Source organism: Macaca fascicularis, chromosome 1 (assembly GCF_037993035.2).
Source record: "Macaca fascicularis isolate 582-1 chromosome 1, T2T-MFA8v1.1".
Classification (NCBI taxonomy): Eukaryota; Metazoa; Chordata; class Mammalia; order Primates; family Cercopithecidae; genus Macaca; species Macaca fascicularis.
This window is the reverse complement of record NC_088375.1, coordinates 98,608,183-98,623,943: the sequence shown is the minus strand read 5'-3', so window position 1 is coordinate 98,623,943 and position 15,761 is coordinate 98,608,183. Positions and strand designations below refer to the sequence as shown.

The 15,761-nt window shown below is 42.4% G+C and overlaps 1 pseudogene; it reads left to right on the top strand.

Annotated features, from left to right (window-relative positions):
- The first annotated feature begins 1,714 nt into the window (after positions 1-1,714).
- On the top strand, positions 1,715-2,794 carry LOC141409160 (SLAM family member 9-like; annotated as a pseudogene).
- The last annotated feature ends 12,967 nt before the right edge of the window (positions 2,795-15,761 follow it).

Here is a 15,761-nt window from a genome sequence, read left to right as displayed (position 1 = left end):
AGAAACAAGGAAAGAAAGAAAGAGAGAGAGAGAAAGAAGGGAGGGAGGGAGGAAGGAACGAAGGAAGGAACGAAGGAAGGAAGGTGATTAGCAAATGTGATCATGTGATCAGCATAGAGCACAAAGAGCATTTAATCTGTTAGCTGTTCACGCTGCAGAACAGGATTTATCGTTCTCTTTTGCCTTCCTTTTTTTTTTTTTTTTTTTTTTTTTGAGACAGAGTCTCGCTCTGTCGCCCAGGCTGGAGTGCAGTGGCGCGATCTCGGCTCACTGCAAGCTCCGCCTCCCGGGTTCACGCCATTCTCCTGCCTCAGTCTCCCGAGTAGCTGGGACTACAGGCGCCCACAACCGCGCCCGGCTAATTTTTTGTATTTTTAGTAGAGACGGGGTTTCACCGTGGTCTCAATCTCCTGACCTTGTGATCCGCCCGCCTCGGCCTCCCAAAGCGCTGGGATTACAGGCGTGAGCCACCGCGCCCGGCCTTTGCCTTCCTTTTAACTCCTCGCAATCTTCAAGGCAAACCAGGTCAGTCGGGCCACCATGAAATCTCTTGCTCAGCTTCTCCTCTTTCTCCTCCAGTTCCAGAAAGGTGAGTGAGTCAGGGGCTCCTTCCCTGACCTCCCAGGGGGTAGGAAGTCTACACAGGCACAGCCCAGCCAGACCTTTTCAGAACTGAGACCTCATATTAGGGAAATTGGGGGTCAAGCAGATGGAAGATGTTGAGAAACTCTAGGACATGGGAAAGACTGACTAGGGAGTGAATGAGGGCAAGGAGGAAAAGGAAAAGAGAAAAATCTAAGGTACATGGAATAATGACATTGTGAATGTCAGAGTTGGAAGGATTCTGAAAGACTCTGCATTTTATCTCCCTTGTTTTAAAAAAGAAGAGAAAAGGACTGGAGGAATCAACAGGCTTTCCCAAAGCTGCACATCTCAATAGAGGCAGGATCAGGACTAAGAAGCAGGACTAAGTCCTGTCTGTCATCTGAGATCTTTATATCACATACCGTTGAGACACCAGAATTGCAGCGACAGTGAAACTCCAGTTCTGTGGGGCAAAAACATTTCAGGAAATAGGAAGTTGTGAGAGTTGAAATGTCTAGCTGAAAAAAAAGAGGGACCAGGCAGGGCAGGGCTGGCCTCTGACTTCCCCAGTGGTCTCCTTTCTGGTCTTCCAGGGCCAATAGCTCTCAGGAGAACACAACCCCAGAGACAGGGTTTAGTGATCCTAGCTGGAAGGGTCCCTGGAGTGATCCCTGGAGATCCCAGCAGGAAGGAGAGTTTAAGCATTGCCCACTTTGAGCTCCAACTACAACACCACTGCTAATACCTCTTTATGTCCAACATTCTTGTGGGCCCCAACATACAGGAGCTATAACTGACTGGGAGACCTGTGGGGCGGGACAATTGTCAGGGACATTTTGTAGCCTTTTCCTTCTGTGTTTACAGGGAATCTACTTTCACAAAGCAGCTCAACCCCATTGATGGTGAATGGGGTTCTGGGGGAGTCAGTAACTCTTCCCCTGGAGTTTCCTGCAGGAGAGAGGATCCAGTCCATCACTTGGCTTTGCAGTGGGACATCTTTTGCCTTCATAGTACTCTACGAAGAGTACTCTATGAAGGCAAAAGTCCACAAATCTATGTGACTCATCCGAAATGGCAAAAACGACTGAAGTTCACCCAGTCCTACTCCCCGCAACTCAGCAACTTGGAGATGGAAGACACAGGCTCTTACAGTGCCCTGATAGCCACAGAGACCTCTGCAAAGCTATCCAGTTATACTCTGAGGATACTCAGTGAGTAAGGGCATAGAGGACCAGCTCCCTACTGGTAAGGGTGAGTGGGCTACCCACTAAGCCTGGGGGGGCTGCATGATCCTTGGTAAAGGCGGTCTCCCAGTTTCACTCTTTTTGTCAGTCCAGAATCTTTCCTGGGTAGATTCATTTTTTCTTTTCTCTCCTTATTCTTTTTCGTCCTTCTTCAGTTTGGCGGTCCCTGGCTGTGGCTGTGGCTGTGGCTGTTTGAAAAACATACAACTTACCCCTTCCTTCATGCAGTCACTCAGGAGTTGGAAATGAAAGAGTCAGAGATTTTTGCGTTGAAGGGGTCTGGATTTCTTGCTGGGTTCTTACTCCTTGATGATCTGAGTCTTCTCTTTCTAGTGTGGCCTGGAAAGGTCCTTAATTGCTATTAGTATCTTTTAAAATTATTGTTTCAAAGCAGAGCGGCTGCCAAGGCCTCAAATTAGAGTGGATTCTACCATCTCTGAGAATGGGATCTGTAATGCCATCTTGAGGTGTTCTGTGGAGGAAGGAGGAAAGACCATCACATATGAGTAGACATCAGTGGGACCAGGGGCTGCTGTGTCCCACGTGGGGTCAGTCCTCAATGGCTCCTGGAGTCTTCGTGACCTGGATTGGATCTACACTTGCACAGCTCTGAATCCTGTTAGCTACAGCAACTCTACTCCCATCCTTGCTGCACAGCTTTGGGCAGGTAGCAGGCCCCTTCTGGTCTCTCTAGCACCCCTATGAAATGTTGTGAGGTGAGGGCACAGCAGCCCTTGTCACCTGCCAACAACCCTCATTCCACTTACACTACACACATGTGCTCTGTCCTCTCTCATTCTACTTTCTCTCTTTCAGGTTCCAAAGCAACTGAAGCTACTTGTCACTCAGTGAAATGGATTTTCCTGAGGAAGGGGCTTCTTCTCCTTGTGTTCCTTGGGGTCCTAGGAATTTGGCTTATCCAGGTGCAGGTGCTCAGCAAACCCTTGAGGCCTAACTCAGGGTGATAAGAGACCACCAGTACTCCAAGAGAGCCAGGCTGTGCCTAACTGAGGCCATTACTTTTCTGTGGCTTGATTAAATTACATCTATTGACCCATACTCTTTTCAAGGTGAAGTACTATGGATTGTCAAAGGCCATTGGGATAAAATTTTTTATTTTGTGATGTCTGAGCCCACGTACATGCTCATTTTTTATAAAAAGAAGAAGTTTGGTCAAGAAGAGTTAAAATAACTGCATGAACACCATATGTTATCTATTCTGAGCATATTTTTTTCTCCACAATTTAAGGTTTCTGAAATCAAGGTAAGTTATAATATAAATATATACAGCTAAAAGGAATAGGGTGTTTTTCTCCTGAAATATCATTATTAAAATGATCTGCTTTTTAAAATTCAGTGGTGTCTTCTGTTGATGGAAATGTAAATTAGTACACTATTATTGAAAAATAGTATGAAGATTCCTAAAAGAATTAAAAATAAAACTACCATTTGATCCAGCAATCCTATTACTGGGCATATATCCAAAGAAAATTACATGTCGAAGAGGTATCTGCACTCCTATGTTCATTGCAGCATTATTCACAATAGCCAAGATATGGAAGCAACCTAAGTGTCCATCAGTGGATGAATGGATAAAGAACACATGGTATATATACACAACGGAACACTATTCAGCTTTTATTTATTTATTGAGATGGAGTCTCACTCTGTTGCCCAGACTGGAGTGCAGTGGTGTGATCTCGGCTCACAGCAACTTTGTCTCCTGGGTTCAAGCAATTCTCCTGCCTCAGCCTCCCAAGTAGCTGGGATTATAGGCACATGCCACCATGCCCAGCTAATTCTTGTATTTTTAGTGGAGATGGGGTTTTACCACGTTGGCCAGGCTTGTCCTGGCTCCCGACCTCAGATAATCTGCCTGCCTCGGCCTCCCAAAGTGCTGGGATTACAGGTGTGAGCCACTGCACCCGGCCAGCTTTTAAAAAGAAGAAAATCTGTCATTTGCAATGGCATAGGTAGACCTGGAAGACATTATGTTAAGTGAAATAAATCAGGCACAGAAAGATAAATACTACATAATCTCACTCATATGTGGAATCTAAAATAGTTGAACTAATAGAAGTAGAGAGTAGAATAGTGGTTTACCAGGGGCTGGGGTAGTTGGGTATGATGTTGGGGACATGTTAGTCAAAGGATACACAATTTCAATTAGGAAGAAGCTCAAAAAATCTATTGTACAATATGGTCACTATAGGTTAATAATATATTTTAACTTAAAATTTAAAATATCTTAAGAAAAATACAAATCTGTTCAATATTTATTAGAACTAGACAGTTGAGACTATTTTATGAAATAACATTTAACTGCTTTGAAAAGGCAATAAGTAGCCCCAATAGATGCAAAAATATTCAGAATCTGCTAATCCTACCCTAGCATTAGGAAATTCATCAAAATTAAAATTTTCATCATAAATATCAAGTGAAGGCCGGGTGTGGCAGCTCATGCCTGTAATCCCAGCATTTTGGGAGGCCGAGGCAGGCGGATCACCTGAGGTTGAGAGTTTGAGACCAGCCTGGCCAACATGGCAAAACTCCATCACTGCTAAAAATACAAAAATTAGCCGGGCATGGTGGTGCACACCTATGATCCCAGCTACTTGGGAGGCTGAGGCACAAGAATCGCTTGAGCCTGGGAGACAGAGGTTGCAGTGAGCTGATATTGTGCCACTGCACTGCAGCCTGGGTGACAGAGAGAGATTCTATTTCAAAAAAAAAAGAAAAAGAAAGAAAAGAAAAGAAAAGAAACATCAAGTCAATACAGTCAATGTTAACAATTTTTTAAAAAGTTTATTGTAAAGAGATCTGTAGGTAGGAAGCAGGATGAGGTACTTTAATACTTTCTTACTAGCTGGTGAAGGTAGGCTACATGTACAATTGAAGTTAAATAATATTCTGGGTGGACTGGCTCACGCCTGTAATCCCAGCACTTTGGGAGGCCAAGGCAAGTGCATCACTTGACCTCAAGAGTTCGAGACCAGTGTGGGCAACATGGTGAAACCTTGTCTCTACAAAAAAATACAAAAATTAGCTGGTTGTGGTGGTATGCACCTGTAGTCCCGGCTACTTGGGAGGCTCACTTAAGCCCAAGAGGTCGAATCTGCAGTAAGCTGTGATCATACCAGTGCACTCCAGCCTGGGTTTCAGAGTGAGACTCTATCTCAAAAAAATAAAAATAATAAATAATAAAGTACATGAAATCACAGAGAGTAGTTATCACAATGGTGGAATATGTCATGTAAAAATAATCTAACAAATATAATTTCCTATAACAAATATTGTGCATGACTAGCCTTGAGATTAAGGAGACATAATACCATCACATACAGATATCTCAGGGAAACTTCTGGTAACCAAAATTTGCCAAAACACATTTCCTTCATAGCAAAATAATAGTATGTATAAATGTGATAATAAAGGATTTAACCCCATTTGCTTAATGTTTACATTCTTACTGCCTCCCAGGGGATGATCTTTTAAGTACATCCCCATGTTCATCCTTATATAACAAGATATAATGACCAACTCAGTGCTTTGTCAATCTCAAAACACAATAACAAGACTTTTCCTAATTTTTCTAGGTTCCTTGTTAAGTTATTAAAGTACATTTTTTGACTCTGGCTTTTGTTACAAAACTGAATTAGGAAATACAGGGCTCCTAATTTTGTTTCCCCTATAGCCTGAGGATGTTTTGCCATGTATTAATCACTGCAGATTTGAAAACATGACTTTTGGCCGGGCGCGGTGGCTCAAGCCTGTAATCCCAGCACTTTGGGAGGCCGAGACGGGCGGATCATGAGGTCAGGAGATCGAGACCATCCTGGCTAACACGGTGAAACCCCGTCTCTACTAAAAATACAAGAAAATTAGCCGGGCGAGGTGGCGGGCGCCTGTAGTCCCAGCTACTCGGGAGGCTGAGGCAGGAGAATGGTGTGAACCCGGGTGTGAACCCGGGGGAGCGGAGCTTGCAGTGAGCCGAGATCGCACCACTGCACTCCAGCCTGGGGCATAGAGCAAGACTCCGTGTCAAAAAAAAAAAAAAAAAAAAGAAAACATGACTTTTTTTTCTTTTTTTTTTAATTATACTTTAAGTTCTAGGGTACATGTGCACAACGTGCAGGTTCGTTACATATGTATACATGTGCCAGAAAGCATAACTTTTAGGCAAGTGTATTATTAGGCAAATTGCTCGCCATTAAACTTTCATTGTAATTTTCTATGTAAATTTTCATAGTCTTCTCAACAAATGATGCTTGATCAATTGGATATCAATATGTCAAAAAAATTTTTGATCAATTTCCTATACAATATTGTAAAATTAACTTAAAACAGATCATAAGCATACATGTAAAATCAGAAAGCATAAGACCTCTAGAGAAAACCAGGAAAAAGTATTTGTGATCTTGGGTTAGGCAAGAATTTTGCAGATAACAACAAAAGCACAATTCATAAAAGAAAAATTTGAGCCTCTGCTTTTTTTTTTTTTTTTTTTTTTGAGATGGAGTCTTGCTCTGTTGCCCAGGCTGGAGTGCAGTGACACGATCTCAGCTCACTGCAATGACTAATGTGGTTGAACAACTTTTCATGTGCTGGCAAATAAGCACATGAAATGCACATGAAAACCAGATGAGACACCACTCCATACATATGAGAATGTCTAAAATTAGGCTGAGCAGACCAACTATTTGGTGATGGTGTGGAGGAACTGGAGCACTCATATACTGCTGGTGGAAATACAAAATGGTACAATTGCTTTGAAAAACATTTTAGATACTTCTTAAAAAGTAACACATATAACATGATTTAGCCATTCCACTTGCAGGTATGAAAAGAGAACTGAAAACATATGCCTATACAAAGAGTTATCTGGAAATATTCACAGTGCTTTTTTTTTTTGTAACAGCCTCAAACTGGAAACCACCTAAATGCACATCAACAGGTGAATGATTAAACTTGGCACATTCATCTGATGGAATACTACTCATAAACTAAAAGGAATAAACTACAGACATATGCAAAAACATAGATATACCTCAAAACAATTATTCTGAGTGAAATAAACCAGACAAAAATGAACATGAATTTAATGATTTTATTTATTTATTTATTTTTTCTTTTTGAGACGGAGTCTCACTCTATCGCCCAGGCTGGAGTGCAGTGGCTCAATCGGCTCACTGCAAGCTCTGCCTCCTGGGTTCACGCCATTCTCCCGCCCTAGCCTCCAGAGTAACTGGAACTACAGGCGCCCACCACAAACGCCCGGCTAATTTTGTGTGTGTGTGTGTGTGTATTTTTAGTAGAGACAGGGTTTCACCGTGTTAGCCAGGATGGTCTCGATCTCCTGATCTCATGATCCGCCCACCTTGGCCTCCCAAAGTGCTGGGATTACAGGTGTGAGCCATCATGCCCTGCCTTAATGATTTAATTTATATGTTTCAAAAATGCAAACTAATCTATCACGATAGAAAGCAGATTACTGGTTGTCTGGGAATGAGAGGGATGAGAGTGGGAAAGAGGAAAGTTTCCACTAGGGCATAGGGAAGCTTAGGAGTGATGGACATGTTTAGATTCTCATTCCTGATGATGGTTTCGCAGGTGAAAACATGTGAAAACTTAATCATTGTACACTTTCCACAGGTGTAGCCTATAACCTGTCAGTTGTACCCCAACACAGCTGTAAAGGAATGGAAAGAGCATCAGTGACCCACAGAGAAATCTCAAGGAGTCTAATATGTGTATTTGGAGTCCCCTAAGGTGAAGAGAAAGGAAAGACGTAAAACAATATTTCAAGAAATAATGACCAAAATTTTCCTAATTTGATGAAAACTGTAAATCTACAGGTCCAAAAAGGCCAATGAAACTCAAGCCAGATACATAAACACACACATACACACACACACAAAGACACTAAGGCATGCCATCACCTGTAAGACTGCACAAAGTAGCCATAAAAATTTTACAAGAATACATGTCTGTAACCTCAACACTTTGGGAGGTGGAGGTAGGTGGATTGTTTGAGCCCAGGAGTTGGAGAACAGCCGGGGCAACATGGCAAAACCCTGTCCCCGTCTCTATAAAAAAATTTTTTTTAAATTTTTATTATTATACTTTAAGTTCTAGGGTACATGTGCATAACGTGCAGGTTTGTTACATATGTATACTTGTGCCATGTTGCTGTGCTGCACCCATGAACTCGTCAGCACCCATCAACTCGTCATTTACATCAGGTATAACTCCCAATGCAATCCCTCCCCCCTCCCCACCCCATGATAGGCCCCGGTGTGTGATGTCCCCCTTCCCGAGTCCAAGTGATCTCATTGTTCAGTTCCCACCTATGAGTGAGAACATGCGGTGTTTGGTTCTCTGTTCTTGTGATAGTTTGCTAAGAATGATGGTTTCCAGCTGCATCCATGTCCCTACAAAGGACACAAACTCATCCTTTTTTATGGCTGCATAGTATTCCATGGTGTATATGTGCCACATTTTCTTAATCCAGTCTGTCATTGATGGACATTTGGGTTGATTCCAAGTCTTTGTTATTGTGAATAGTGCCGCAATAAACATACATGTGCATATGTCTTTATAGCAGCATGATTTATAATCCTTTGGGTATATACCCAGTAATGGGATGGCTGGGTCGTATGGTCCATCTAGTTCTAGATCCTTGAGGAATCGCCATACTGTTTTCCATAATGGTTGAACTAGTTTACAATCCCACCAACAGTGTAAAAGTGTTCCTATTTCTCCACATCCTCTCCAGCACCTGTTGTTTCCTGACTTTTTAATGATCGCCATTCTAACTGGTGTGAGATGGTATCTCATTGTGGTTTTAATTTGCATTTCTCTGATGGCCAGTGATGAAGAGCATTTTTTCATGTGTCTGTTGGCTACATAAATGTCTTCTTTTGAGAAATGTCTGTTCATATCCTTTGCCCACTTTTTGATGGGGTTGTTTTTTTTTTCTTGTAAATTTGTTTGAGTTCTTTGTAGGTTCTGGATATTAGCCCTTTGTCAGATGAGTAGATTGCAAAAATTTTCTCCCATTCTGTAGGTTGCCTGTTCACTCTGATGGTAGTTTCTTTTGCTGTGCAGAAGCTCTTTAGTTTAATGAGATCCCATTTGTCAATTTTGGCTTTTGCTGCCGTTGCTTTTGGTGTTTTAGACATGAAGTCTTTGCCCATGCCTATGTCCTGAATGGTACTACCTAGGTTTTCCTCTAGGGTTTTTATGGTATTAGGTCTAACATTTAAGTCTCTAATCCATCTTGAATTAATTTTTCATATAAGGAGTAAGGAAAGGATCCAGTTTCAGCTTTCTACTTAAGGCTAGCCAATTTTCCCAGCACCATTTATTAAATAGGGAATCCTTTCCCCATTTCTTGTTTCTCTCAGGTTTGTCAAAGATCAGATGGCTGTAGATGTGTGGTATTATTTCTGAGGACTCTGTTCTGTTCCATTAGTCTATATCTCTGTTTCGGTACCAGTACCATGCTGTTTTGGTTACTGTAGCCTTGTAGTATAGGTTGAAGTCAGGTAGCGTGATGCCTCCAGCTTTGTTCTTTTGACTTAGGATTGTCTTGGAGATGCGGGCTCTTTTTTGGTTCCATATGAACTTTAAAGCAGTTTTGTCCAATTCTGTGAAGAAAGTCATTGGTAGCTTGATGGGGATGGCATTGAATCTATAAATAACCTTGGGCATTATGGCCATTTTCACGATATTGATTCTTCCTATCCATGAGCATGGTATGGTCTTCCATTTGTTTGTGTCCTCTTTGATTTCACTGAGCAGTGGTTTGTAGTTCTCCTTGAAGAGGTCCTTTGCATCCCTTGTAAGTTGGATTCCTAGGTATTTTATTCTCTTTGAAGCAATTGTGAATGGAAGTTCATTCATGATTTGGCTCTCTGTTTGTCTGTTACTGGTGTATAAGAATGCTTGTGATTTTTGCACATTAATTTTGTATCCTGAGACTTTGCTGAAGTTGCTTATCAGCTTAAGGAGATTTTGGGCTGAGACAATGGGGTTTTCTAAATATACAATCATGTCATCTGCAAACAGGGACAATTTGACTTCTTCTTTTCTTAACTGAATACCCTTGATTTCTTTCTCTTTTTTTTTTTTTTTTTTTTTTTTTTTTTTTTTTTTTTTTGAGACGGAGTCTCGCTCTGTCGCCCAGGCTGGAGTGCAGTGGCGCTATCTCGGCTCACTGCAAGCTCCGCCTCCCGGGTTTACACCATTCTCCTGCCTCAGCCTCCCAAGTAGCTGGGACTACAGGCGCCCACCACCTCGCCCGGCTAATTTTTTTGTATTTTTAGTAGAGACGGGGTTTCATTGTGTTAGCCAGGATGGTCTCGATCTCCTGACCTCGTGATCCGCCCGTCTCGGCCTCCCAAAGTGCTGGGATTACAGGCTTGAGCCACCGCACCCGGTCTCTTTCTCTTGCCTGATTGCCCTAGCCAGAACTTCCAACACTATGTTGAATAGGAGTGGTGAGAGAGGGCATCCCTGTCTTGTGCCAGTTTTCAAAGGGAATTTTTCCAGTTTTTGCCCATTCAGTATGATATTGGCTGTGGGTTTGTCATAAATAGCTCTTATTATTTTGAGGTACGTTCCATCAATACTGAATTTATTGAGCGTTTTTAGCATGAATGGCTGTTGAATTTTGTCAAAAGCCTTTTCTGCATCTATTGAGATAATCATGTGGTTCTTGTCTTTGGTTCTGTTTATATGCTGGATTATGTTTATTGATTTGCGAAAGTTGAACCAGCCTTGCATCCCAGGGATGAAGCCCACTTGATCATGGTGGATAAGCTTTTTGATGTGCTGCTGAATTTGGTTTGCCAGTATTTTATTGAGGATTTTTGCATCGATGTTCATCAGGGATATTGGTCTAAAATTCTCTTTTTTTGTTGTGTCTCTGCCAGGCTTTGGTATCAGGATGATGTTGGCCTCATAAAATGAGTTAGGGAGGATTCCCTCTTTTTCTATTGATTGGAATAGTTTCAGAAGGAATGGTATCAGCTCCTCCTTGTACCTCTGGTAGAATTCAGCTGTGAATCCATCTGGTCCTGGACTTTTTTTGGTTGGTAGGCTATTAATTATTGACTCAATTTCAGAGCCTGTTATTGGTCTATTCAGGGATTCAACTTCTTCCTGGTTTAGTCTTGGAAGAGTGTAAGTGTCCAGGAAATTATCCATTTCTTCTAGATTCTCTAGTTTATTTGCGTAGAGGTGTTTATAGTATTCTCTGATGGTAGTTTGTATTTCTGTGGGGTCGGTGGTGATATCCCCTTTATCATTTTTTATTGCATCCATTTGATTCTTCTCTCTTTTCTGGATATCTCTCTTTTCTTCTTTATTAGTCTTGCTAGCGGTCTGTCAATTTTGTTGATCTTTTCAAAAAACCAACTCCTGGATTCATTGATTTTTTGGAGGGTTTTTTGTGTCTCTATCTCCTTCAGTTCTGCTCTGATCTTAGTTATTTCTTGCCTTCTGCTAGCTTTTGAATGCGTTTGCTCTTGCTTCTCTAGTTCTTTTTTTTTTTTTTTTTTGAGATGGAGTCTCGCTCTGTCACCCCGGCTGGAGTGCAGTGGCCGGATCTCAGCTCACTGCAAGCTCCGCCTCCCGGGTTCCCGCCATTCTCCTGCCTCAGCCTCCCGAGTAGCTGGGACTACAGGCGCCAGCCACCTCGCCTGGCTAGTTTTTTGTATTTTTTAGTAGAGACGGGGTTTCACCGTATTAGCCAGGATGGTCTCGATCTCCTGACCTCGTGATCCACCCGTCTCGGCCTCCCAAAGTGCTGGGATTACAGGTGAGCCACCGCGCTCGGCCGCTTCTCTAGTTCTTTTAATTGTGATGTTAGAGTGTCAATTTTAGATCTTTCCTGCTTTCTCTTGTGGGCATTTAGTGCTATAAATTTCCCTCCACACACTGCTTTAAATGTGTCCCAGAGATTCTGGTATGTTGTATCTTTGTTCTCATTGGTTTCAAAGAACATCTTTATTTCTGCCTTCATTTCGTTATGTACCCAGTAGTCATTCAGGAGCAGGTTGTTCAGTTTCCATGTAGTTGAGCGGTTTTGATTGAGTTTCTTAGTCCTGAGTTCTAGTTTGATGGCACTGTGGTCTGAGAAACAGTTTGTTATAATTTCGGTTCTTGTACATTTGCTGAGGAGTGCTTTACTTCCAATTATGTGGTCAATTTTGGAATAAGTGCGATGTGGTGCTGAGAAGAATGTATATTCTGTTGATTTGGGGTGGAGAGTTCTATAGATGTCTATTAGGTCTGCTTGCTGCAGAGATGAGTTCAATTCCTGGATATCCTTGTTAACTTTCTGTCTCGTTGATCTGTCTAATGTTGACAGTGGAGTGTTGAAGTCTCCCATTATTATTGTATGGGAGTCTAAGTCTCTTTGTAAGTCTCTAAGGACTTGCTTGATGAATCTGGGTGCTCCTGTATTGGGTGCATATATATTTAGGATAGTTAGTGCTTCCTGTTGAATTGATCCTTTTACCATTATGTAATGGCCTTCTTTGTCTCTTTTGATCTTTGATGGTTTAAAGTCTGTTTTATCAGAGACTAGTATTGCAACCCCTGCTTTTTTTTGTTCTCCACTTGCTTGGTAAATCTTCCTCCATCCCTTTATTTTGAGCCTATGTATGTCTCTGCATGTGAGATGGGTTTCCTGAATACAGCAGACTGATGGGTCTTGACTCTTTATCCAGTTTGCCAGTCTGTGTCTTTTAATTGGAGCATTTAGTCCATTTACATTTAAGGTTAATATTGTTATGTGTGAACTTGATCCTGCCATTATGGTATTAACTGGTTATTTTGCTCGTTAGTTGATGCAGTTTTTTCCTAGCCTAAATGGTCTTTACATTTTGGCATGTTTTTGCAATGGCTGGTACCGGTTGTTCCTTTCCATGTTTAGTGCTTCCTTCAGGGTCTCTTGTAAGGCAGGCCTAGTGGTGACAAAATCTCTAAGCATTTGCTTATCTGTAAAGGATTTTATTTCTCCTTCACTTATGAAACTTAGTTTGGCTGGATATGAAAATCTGGGTTTAAAATTCTTTTCTTTAAGAATGTTGAATATTGGCCCCCACTCTCTTCTGGCTTGTAGAGTTTCTGCCGAGACATCTGCTGTTAGTCTGATGGGCTTCCCTTTGTGGGTAACCCAACCTTTCTCTCTGGCTGCCCTTAAGATTTTTTCCTTCATTTCAACTTTGGTGAATCTGGCAATTATGTGTCTTGGAGTTGCTCTTCTCGAGGAGTATCTTTGTGGTGTTCTGTGTATTTCCTGGATTTGAATGTTGGTCTGCCCTACTAGGTTGGGGAAGTTCTCCTGGATGATATCCTGAAGAGTGTTTTCCAACTTGGTTCCATTTTCCCCCTCACTTTCAGGCACCCCAATCAGACGTAGATTTGGTCTTTTTACATAATCCCATACTTCTTGCAGGCTTTGTTCATTTCTTTTTCTTCTTTTTTCTTTTGGTTTCTCTTCTCGCTTCATTTCGTTCATTTGATCCTCAATCACTGATACTCTTTCTTCCAGTTGATCGAGTTGGTTACTGAAGCTTGTGCATTTGTCACGTATTTCTCGTGTCATGGTTTTCATCTTTTTCATTTTGTTTATGATCTTCTCTGCATTAATTACTCCAGCCATCAATTCTTCCATTTTTTTTTCAAGATTTTTAGTTTCTTTGCGCTGGGTACATAATTCCTCCTTTAGCTCTGAGAAGTTTGATGGACTGAAGCCTTCTTCTCTCATCTCATCAAAGTCATTCTCCATCAAGCTTTGATCCGTTGCTGGCGATGAGCTGCGCTCCTTTGCCGGGGGAGATGCGCTCTTATTTTTTGAATTTCCAGCTTTTCTGCTCTGCTTTTTCCCCATCTTTGTGGTTTTATCTGCCTCTGGTCTTTGATGATGATGGTGACGTACCGATGGGGTTTTGGTGTAGGTGTCCTTCCTGTTTGATAGTTTTCCTTCTAACAGTCAGGACCCTCAGCTATAGGTGTGTTGGAGATTGCTTGAGGTCCACTCCAGACCCTGTTTGCCTGGGTATCAGCAGCAGAGGCTGCAGAAGATAGAATATTGCTGAACAGCGAGTGTACCTGTCTGATTCTTGCTTTGGAAGCTTCCTCTCAGGGGTGTACTCCACCCTGTGAGGTGTGGGGTGTCAGACTGTCCCTAGTGGGGGATGTCTCCCAGTTAGGCTACTCAGGGGTCAGGGACCCACTTGAGCAGGCAGTCTGTCCCTTCTCAGATCTCAACCTCTGTGTTGGGAGATCCACTGCTTTCTTCAAAGCTGTCAGACAGAGTCGTTTGCATCTGCAGAGGTTTCTGCTGCTTTTGTTGTTGTTTACTGTGCCCTGTCCCCAGAGGTGGAGTCTACAGAGACAGGCAGGTTTCCTTGAGCTGCTGTGAGCTCCACCCAGTTCGAGCTTCCCAGCGGCTTTGTTTACCTACTTAAGCCTCAGCAATGGCGGGCGCCCCTCCCTCAGCCTCGCTGCTGCCTTGCCGCAAGATCGCAGACTGCTGTGCTAGCAATGAGGGAGGCTCCGTGGGCGTGGGACCCTCCTGGCCAGGTGTGGGATATAATCTCCTGGTGTGCCTGTTTGCTTAAAGTGCAGTATTGGGGTGGGAGTTACCCGATTTTCCAGGTGTTGTGTGTCTCAGTTCCCCTGGCTAGGAAAACGGATTCCCTTTCCCCTTGCACTTCCCAGGTGAGGCGATGCCTAGCCCTGCTTCAGCTCTCGCTGGTCGGGCTGCAGCAGCTGACCAGCACCGATTGTCCAGCACTCCCTAGTGAGATGAACCCAGTACCTCAGTTGAAAATGCAGAAATCACCAGTCTTCTGTGTCGCTCGTGCTGGGAGTTGGAGACCGGAGCTGTTCCTATTCGGCCATCTTGCTCCGCCCCCTCCCAAATCTTTAATGATAAGGTAACTCAACAAGTAGAAGGAATTAGGAACATATCAAGAAACTGGCACATGTGTATCATATGTGTGTAGAGCACTGTTTTCTTGAGTGCAGCAGATATCAAGATAAAAAGGCTACAGTTGAAAGGGCACACACCCGGGAGGTGAAGGTTGCAGTAAGCCATGATCACACCACTGCACTCCAACCTGGGTGACAGACTCTCTCTCTCAAAAAAAAAAAAAAAAAAAAAAAACAGTCACCAAAAATATAATAAAGAAGAGGGTACAGACTGAGCTGTCTCATGGAAGGGATGGGGGTAGGGTTGGTATCAGGAAGGGATCACAGGTACAAAATACTACATCTAGTTTGAGAGAGTAGCAAATACTTTGCAAAAGAGGCATTTGAGATTGATATTGAAAGATGGAAGGCAACCGAGTAGGTCAGAAGAGGATTCTAGATAATAGGGTAATACAATTACCATTTATTGAGTGTCTCTTATATTCCAGGTACTGTATATCACTGAATACCCCTAACAACTGTAGGGAGTCGGCATGGTTACCCCCATTATTCAGATGAAGAAGCAAGCCATTAATATTATTTTCCCTGATATTATTGTGTCTCTGAATGTTACCACTATCCAAGTAGTCTTCCAAAATAGAAATCTGGAGATTATTAAAATTTCTTCTTATTCATCCCTATAGCCAATGACTAAATGATGTTCTTTTCATTACCTAAATAGTCTTATATCCATTCCTTCTCACCCATCCCTATGGTATAGTTTGTTAATTTTATTTATTTATTTATTTTGAGATAGAGTCTCACTCTGTTGCCCAGGCTGGAATGCAGTGGCATGATCTTGGCTCACTGCAACCTCCACCTCCTAGGTTCAAGCGATTCTCCTGCCTCAGCCTCCTAAGTAGCTGGGATTACAGGCGAACACCACCACACCCAGTTAATTTTTGTATTTTTAGTAGAGGTGGGGTTTCACCATGTTGGCCAGGC